The sequence below is a fragment of the Lontra canadensis genome, unplaced genomic scaffold (genome assembly GCF_010015895.1).
Source record: "Lontra canadensis isolate GAN:19392208 unplaced genomic scaffold, GSC_riverotter_1.0 scaffold27, whole genome shotgun sequence".
NCBI classification, from domain to species: domain Eukaryota; kingdom Metazoa; phylum Chordata; class Mammalia; order Carnivora; family Mustelidae; genus Lontra; species Lontra canadensis.
This window is the reverse complement of record NW_022631021.1, coordinates 5,474,757-5,483,317: the sequence shown is the minus strand read 5'-3', so window position 1 is coordinate 5,483,317 and position 8,561 is coordinate 5,474,757. Positions and strand designations below refer to the sequence as shown.

The 8,561-nt window shown below is 36.8% G+C and overlaps 1 pseudogene; it reads left to right on the top strand.

The window, feature by feature from the left end:
• The first annotated feature begins 2,764 nt into the window (after nucleotides 1-2,764).
• Nucleotides 2,765-6,673, top strand: LOC116871768 (annotated as a pseudogene).
• Nucleotides 6,674-8,561: the final 1,888 nt, after the last annotated feature.

Sequence of the window (8,561 nt, the reverse complement as noted above, 5' to 3'; positions counted from 1 at the left end):
TTATCCCCCAAATATTTGTAGGTAATTATTTTAAATTATAAATGATAAAATACTGATTAAATATAATTAAGTTTCCATCTTCATTGCAGCTAGGAGAAAACTCCAGGTTTGATGCTCAAACATAGCTACTCTGACAGTTGACTCTTATTGTTGGCTTATGCTTCCCCTTCCCACTTTTGGTTCTATTTAAGGAGTCTTATTGTAAATATCTCCCCTTCTGTCTCTCTCTCTTTTTAAAAAAGATTTTATCTATTTATTTAAGAGAGTGAGTGAATGAGAGAACATACGAGGAGGGGGAGGAGCACAGGAAGAGGGAGAAGCAGACTCCCCGCTGAGCAAGGAACCCGAGGAGGGGCTCCATGCCAGGACCCTGGGATCACTGGCTGATCTCAAGGCAGACACTCAACCAACTGAGCCACCCAGGCACCCCTCCTCCTTCTTTTTAATAATTCATCTCAAATACTTTCTATATTAAGTAAAAAGTAAGTACATTAAATTGATGGCAATAAATTATATTGTTTTTGTGTTATTTTCCCGTTTCACTGGGTCTTTACTGCAAAGATTTGAGTCCATGACATATTTTGGTTTTTGGCTTAATACTAGCAGCATCTGGTTTCTCTCTGTCCTTTCTCTCTTCCATTTTCTCCTGTTCCCTCCCACCAAAGACATCTTTCTTTCCTATTAATACCACTGTTGCTGCCACCTCTTGTATCATGAACTGCCCCATAAGATCTGACAGTATACCATACACACTTGCTTCCTCAGGATGTGCCTAGCTTTGCTTCCTCTTCTTTGTCCTATGTATAGCTTGGCTATAAATATATTCTTAGCTTCATCTTCTCTACTTTACAATATCTCTAATGCTCCTGTAACACAAACTATTACCCATATAAAATCCATGTCATTGTTTCTTCTTTAATCATCCCTGAAATCCATTTATTGGTAAAAATCCTTTTAAACCTTAGGAATAATACTCATTGATCACTATCCAAATTTTCTATACTTATAGATTATAATTATAGTGCCTTATTTAATATTAGTTGTATTGATAAATAACCCTATATAATTATAAATAAAGCATTAGAAGTAGTCCCTTAGACCTCTCTTGTCCCAACCAAAAATTGTGTATTGTAGTATATATGAAATATATAGCACACATACACATACACATATACGTTTTCCCCCAAAGTCCTTTTAGAATGATGAAACATAATAAATTTACCAAAAGATGAAATTAGGATGATGAGAGGCAATTAGAAACTGGAAAAACATAGCATTAATTCGGCAACTGATAGGATGCCTGGGTGGTTCAGTGGGTTAAGCCTCTGCCTTTGGCTCTGGTCATGATCCAGGGTCCTGGGATCGAGCCCCACATCAGGCTCTCTGTTCAACTGGGAGCCTGCTTCCCCCTCTCTCTCTGTCTGCCTCTCTGCTTACTTGTGATCTCTCTTTGTCAAATAAATAAATAAAACCGTTAAAAAAAAATTGGCAACTGATTAACTACTTTTCTGTTGAGTAGAAGATAGGAATCCGAGTTGAGAACTAAGTCTCCATCTTCGACATTTAAGGTTCCTTAAACGTGCAGGTATTAAAAAGAATTATAATTAACATAGTGTTCCAAATTTATTATTTAGTACATAACATAGCAGGTACTAAATTGAAGAATGAAACTAAAGAAGATATCATAGGAAAATAAAGTGGAATCTTGTAAAATTAAAGACCCCGTTTTTCATATAAATTGTATAGTAGAAGTTGCTTAACTAGGAGTGTGGAAGAAAATTGCAAAGTCTCTTTATTTTAGAAATGGTTGTATTCACTGCTTGGTAATAAATCAGTCTGGGAACCTTTTACATAAAGGGATGTCACTATGAATTAGCTTTTACATTTTATCTTAAGTAGTATCATCATAAAATATTTAATCAAGACACTAAAGCTGTCAAAGTAGGTGGATAATTTGAGATCTGGTGTGTGAAAAAGATCTGATTCTTTCATGTTGGGATTTCTCTTTGTTATATAAATTTTGATCTGTGAGTTTACCAGAACTTGCAACAGTAATAACAATAGATAACTTATGTACAAATTATAACAGATGTTTGGCAATCAGAGAGCTATTTAAATACTTCAGTTAGTAACTAACCAGAATGGACTAAATTTTAAAAAAATAACACCAAAATGCTTTCTTATTTTGTTCTGAAACAAAGAATATATTCTTACCATGCAGATGGTTTTTTTCTATTCTTTCTTTTTTATTTAGGCTATCTTTCCACATATTTCTCAATTATTTCACAGATTTGAACAACAATGGTAATAATGACAATGATAATTTGACTTTCCATACAAGATAAAAATTGATCTTTTCCACACTCTTATTTGGCAGGAAACTGGGAAATAGATAAACTGAAGCCTAGAAGGGTCCCTGAGTGTCCTTTTGTCCTGGCTTCTTAAACTTCAGAAGGCAGCAAGAGCCCATCTTTTGGCTGCTTGTCAGGGATTGCCATTTTGTTTGCCTCTTCCTAGTAGACGATCCTTGCTTCCCTTTTCACTGGCTCTTTGACCCACAGGCTGCACCAGTTAACTACTCCCTGCCCCAGGCTCTTCTTGACTTCTATGGCTGGTTTAGCTCTGCATTTCTGACTTTGATCTTTGACTTTACTCTTCGCAGTCGCCTTACTGCAACCAAAGAGGTGATGCAAATCACTTCTTGCCACCTGCCCCAGTTTCTTAAGTCTATTTCTGCCAGGCCAGCTCTGACCAGCCTCCTACCATGAGAAGGAGGACCAGATATCGTGCCTGGAGCAACGAAGTCCGGATGCTAATACAAATAAAAGCACTTTTAGAATATGCCATTCAAAATGTTGAAAATGAAAACTGTCACAAATTCTTAACTATTTTCAGTCATCAGCAGCCTGGCTACATTGATCAAACAAATATTGTGATGGTAGATCTGTGAATTCCTCTTACTTTTTAAAGCCAAAGTAATAGGGGCACATGGGTGGCTCAGTGGGTTAAAGCCTCTGCCTTCGGCTCAGGTCATGATCCCGGGGTCCTGGGATCGAGCCCCACATAGGGCTCTCCACTCAGCAGGGAGCCTGCTTCCTCCTCTCTCTCTCTCTCTGCCTGCCTCTCTGCCTACTTGTGATCTGTCAAATAAATAAATAAATAAATCTGAAAAAAAAAAGAAAAAAAAAAGCTGAAGTAATAAATTCCCCAGGTATAGACTTCAAACAACATCTGTTGACTTAATTAGAGAAGAAATGCTTCAAAGATGAATTCTTTTCCTGAACTTAGATGTCTTTTCAACAGATGATACATCTGAAACAATAGGTAGGGAGCAGATGTGGGACAGTCTGAGTCCTAGCTTGCATTTGGCAAAACTCTGACTACAGAGTGAAACCATTAAAGGTGTTGTCAGTGAGACTGATGATGTTACGCATTTTGAAATTGTCCTTGACAAATTATATAAAATGCACGATTCCTCTACAAAGACACATCATGAGTTGTAGCAAAATGTAACACATAATACACCATTTTTCAGGGGCAAGAATTTTATTAGTTCACTGAGGCACCTTCAGATTGAGTTAAGACAGATTCTGAAATAATCCTACTAGAATAGTTCACTGTAAATAGTTCAGAATCAAAGGGAAAAAGAAGCATGAACAAACGGAAAAGGGGCTGCTTAAATAACACATGACCCTCTCCTAGTATAGGACTCCCCTTTCTATATTGGAGTGGGGAAGGTGGGCCATGCAGAAGCGGGTCCCAAGAGTTGTGAGATCATGGATGATAAACCTGAATCCAGAGTGCCAATCCAGTGTTTTGATCTGAGCCTCTTAAGCAGGAGTGACTCACCTTGTCCTACGAAGAAACCAGAGGCATAGCTTCCTAGATGGATTGGGTCAAATTTCATCTCCCTGCCCCCAGTGAGTGATAACTTAAAATATTATTTTGGATTAAAAGAGAAATAGATAGGATATATAATTTTAAATTCCCATACACTTTTAAGATGAGTAAGAATTCAAAGAAATCTTGTACTTGCATTGATTCATCACCCCTCCAACTAATGGCATGTATTTACTTGCCTTTGACTTAAGGATACTTATATTGACATGCTGACAAAGAACAGAAAGAGAGCAAAAGATTGTATATCTAAGTATAGGGTGGGAATGGACAGGTAAGGCACAGCCTTAGGAAGCTTGGAGCAAATCCAGAGACCAAAGCTGAAATCCATGGAAGACTTAATAAATAAGCTAGTTCTCTTATTTCCTCCTTTCCATGGACTAAAGCAGAAAGTCTTTGAGTCTCAGGGATCAAGAGACTTTTTAGGGCCATTAAATCCAATCTTCTTATTACATAAAAATTCCACAAGAGTCTTAAGAAGTAGTTTTCAAGTGTCTTCTGGAATACTTTGAAAGACAAAGAACTCATTACTATGTAAGGAAGCTCTTTCTACCTTCCAAGAATGTGAACTGTTTAGAAAGTACAGGGTTGTTATGAACACCAGTTTTTAAAGTCAGATAGTAAGAAGAAAAATTGGCCTTAGGAATCTATTTATCCTGGCTTCTCATTCAGAGCTTTTTTCACAAAACTTTAGTAGAAATACTTGATTATGAATTGATCTAAAGGAAACTGACTTGGCAGCTGTAAGGGAAGTCCTAATTTAAGCCAGAGGGACAAGAACAAATGACATCATAGGAAGTTATGAAACCTAATTCAGTAGAGAGACAGGCAGAGTTGCTGACCACAACCTAAGACAACTTATTCTTCAGTAAAAAAGCCTTATGACCCACTAGTGGACTATTTCCCCTTTTTTCCCCCTCATTTCTCCTCCTAGATTCTAGAGTTTGCAGATGGCCCAGATACACACCATTACCTCAGAGGGGAAATATTTTAACGCTATTATCCTATTTTTAAATCAACAAAATTAAAGGATCTACAATAAATCACAAGTGATTTTAGCATTCTACAAAAAATTCTACAAAAATATCTATGAAAAACCCTACAAAAACAAAAATCTCAGTGGTTCTATAATTACCTCGAATTCTAGAGAGTCAACTGCATATCACTTTCCCCCAAAAAAACATAGAACATTATTTTGAAGTGACAAAAACATTGCACTTATAATTAAGCAATGGATTCTTCTCTCTTATCAAAGGCAGAACTTCTGTAGAGATTTTATTTGTACTTTATACATAATATCCACCACTTTATGATATCCTCATCATTCCCTTTTAATGCCATATTAGCTGAATATCTATACCAAGATAGGATATGTATGAAAGCCAACCAAATTTGGGGATTCACACACTGACATTTAGCTCGGGCTCGCCAACCACAAAAGTAAAGGCTTATAGTGGAATGTGCCTGGTCTACTAATGTGCATAGAGTTCTCAGTCTAAAGTCTTCTTATTAGAGAGACCACTGAGGAAAATCATCCTATTCATATAATAGCAGAAGATGTTCTAGTGATCCAAACCTTCTTAAAGCATGACTCGACATCCTAAGATAAGGAGACATGTGAGAAATATCATCAGTATTAAAGTGAATAAGCAAGGCCAACATACAGAAGACTGACTTGAGGAACTAATAATAATCTGAGCTATAAACTATTTTGAATTTATGTATAATAAATTCAAGCACTGTAATAACCTTATGAGGCAGATACTTTATTGATCCCATTTTATGGAAGAAGAAATGAAGGCACAGTGCATTCACAGGCCTAGACTCACATGCAGGGAACAGTCTGCTCATTCTATAGCGCCCCCTGCATGAATTCCTTGGGCCCACCTGGCTAGAATAGCTTCATCAATTCTAAGCGAAAAAAAATTCAGAGTGGAATTCAACCTTCTCAGCTTCAAATCAAAAAGCAGGAAGCTACTTGAACTGAGAAGCCAAAGATCATGCATAAAGCAGAAAACTTTCAAGATCAAATTATTAGCAGAAAAAGATAAACACAGTCTTTTCTACAACAAAAAAAGCCAAAAAAACCAAAAAACAAAATACTTCATTACTGAGCATAGTGTAGTGGAAGAATTGGAAAATAAATTATTGGCAAGAAAGGAGGAAGTGCAAAAATCCAGCAACAATTGGCCAAAATACATAATGATGCAGAGACTCCAGCATTAGCTAAAGGAAGTTACACCTAATTTTATTTAAAGTCTCAGAGAAATGGAAGCAGTTGAAAATGCCATGAACACGTTTAAATAAGAGAAGTTGTTATATGAAGAGCTTGTTAAAAAAGAGAAAATAATTAATGAATTGAGTGCCATATCCAGAAAAACCAACACCTGGGCTTTGGGTCACTCAGAAACACAGAATTTTCATAGCAACGTCAAGCAAGTTTCCTATGGACAAAGCATCATCACACGTTCTTCCAAGAGAACTATAGATTCTGAAAAATTCTTTCAGCAAACAGAAAGATGACAAGTGCACTGGACTATGACAGTTACTAGAACTTTGTAACAGTGAGGAATAAACATAAAGAGAAGCCTACAATTATTGGAGAAATTCTAGAACACTACCCTGGAAGAACACAAGATAAAGTGCAACAACATGAAAAATGCTAGAAAAATTACTGACTCTAGGAGAAAGGAAAAAAAAGAAGTCCATTAAGAATTGGAAAACCAGGGGCATCTGGGTGGCTCAGTTAAACACATGCTTTCTACTCAGGTTATGATCCCAGAGTCCTGGGATCTAGCCCCACATTGGGCTCCCTGCTCAGCAGGAAGCCTGCTTCTCCCTCTCCCACTCCTCCTGTTCGCGTTCCCTCTCTCACTGCTTCTTTCTGTCAAACAAATAAAATCTTAAAAAATAAAAAAGGAATTGGAAAACTAGAAACAACAAAAATTGGGGGATTTTCAAGTTAAAGACAGGATATACTTATGCTTCATCATAATAAACAAGATGATGAAAGTAAAAAGAGGAAGAAGAAACTTGCCAATTGAAGTTTGTAAAAAAAAAAAACCCAGTAAAGTATACAAATATCAATGAAGTATTTCTTATATTTAAAAAAGTTAAAAGAAAGAGAAAAACATAGCAGAAGGAGCACGGATGCTAGTTTAAAGTAAAGTTACTATTAGAAAGTTATGCCCAGGAGAAATAAGCATAGGAAGAACTTTTGAGGCTTGAAAAGCGCAAAGGCAGAAACCAGGAAAAACAGTGATGAAATTTCCAGGTATTAAGAAAGAGATTTACATAACCTTGGATCAATAATTCTAGATAGGCAAAGGAAGAAGAGAAGGCAGAAAACCAAGACCAAAAAATTAAGACTGAAAATATTGCAGAACTAGGACTAGATCCTGGCTAAAAAAAACACAACCCAGTGGCACTGGGAGGCCTTGGAGGAACGGAGGTTTATTTCACACTGGCAGGCCCAGAAGAGAGTAATCTCTCAAGGTCTGAGCCCCAAACACAAACAAAGGGGGTAGTTTATACACTTTTACTTCCTTATCTTTGCTACTCTTGCGGCTGTGACAGGTGGGGTTGGGGAAAGCCAGAAATGGCCCTGGGACCAGGACTGGGAATCCCTTGCTGGATTGGTCAGCCACCTCAGAACACAGATTTCCCTTATCAAAAACATGCTAGGAGAGATACCTCTAAGCTTTCCAAAATGATCAACATTTGGGAAGAATGGATCAAAGATATAGGACCACATTCTGGGCCATGTCTGCATATTCCCCACTGGGCTCTTCCAATTTAGAGACAAGGACAATAGAAAACATGAGATAATGAATTTGGTATACAGTTGATGAGAATGTTAACAAATTCAATTATTCTGAGAAATATTGTGACAAAACATCTTTAAATAACACTAACCTCATCAGTTAATTATTAATTGCATTATATACGAGCTGACAGGTATGAGGTTGCATACTGACATTGCTGTGAATAGTTCCAATTTATATTAAGGAAATATTTAGTTGATATGTTGGTCTATGGTGTAAAAGCTATTGAAATAAATTTACAGTACAAACATTACTTCATTTAATGCACAGCAAATTGAGAAGATTTTTGTTCTTTATGGAATAACAGAAGTAATTGGAACAATTTCAGAGTGGTATTTTTTTAAACCAAAAATCTGTAACTTTTAGAACCTGGAGGTAAGTTGGCTTGAGTAAATGTAAAATTTTCTTTTAAGAGTTTTAAGTTCATACTGCTAAGTTTAACAAACTGATAGCGTGATAATTGCTGCATTTTTTGTATGATAAGCATTTCGTATTTGTTTGAAGCAAAGGGGAAAAAAAGGAAAGGAAAAGAAAATGAAAAAGAAACAAAACTAAAACACAAAGTTCCCAAAGGGCACGATATCGTTACACAGCTGGCATTCAACCCCAGGCTGTCTGGTTCTAGAGTCCATCCTCTTAACTAAGGAGACCACCACAGGTAGCAGAAAAATTTAAATAGCTAATATTCTATCTAAATATCTAAGGGATACAGAGAAAGTGTTACAACCTTAAAACAAGAACAGGATCCTCTGAGGGAGGGATAAACGAGAGAAACCCAGAAAGAGCTCCCAGACATAGAAAATGTGAATAAGCTGAGTGGCGCGTGGGTGGCTCAGCGGG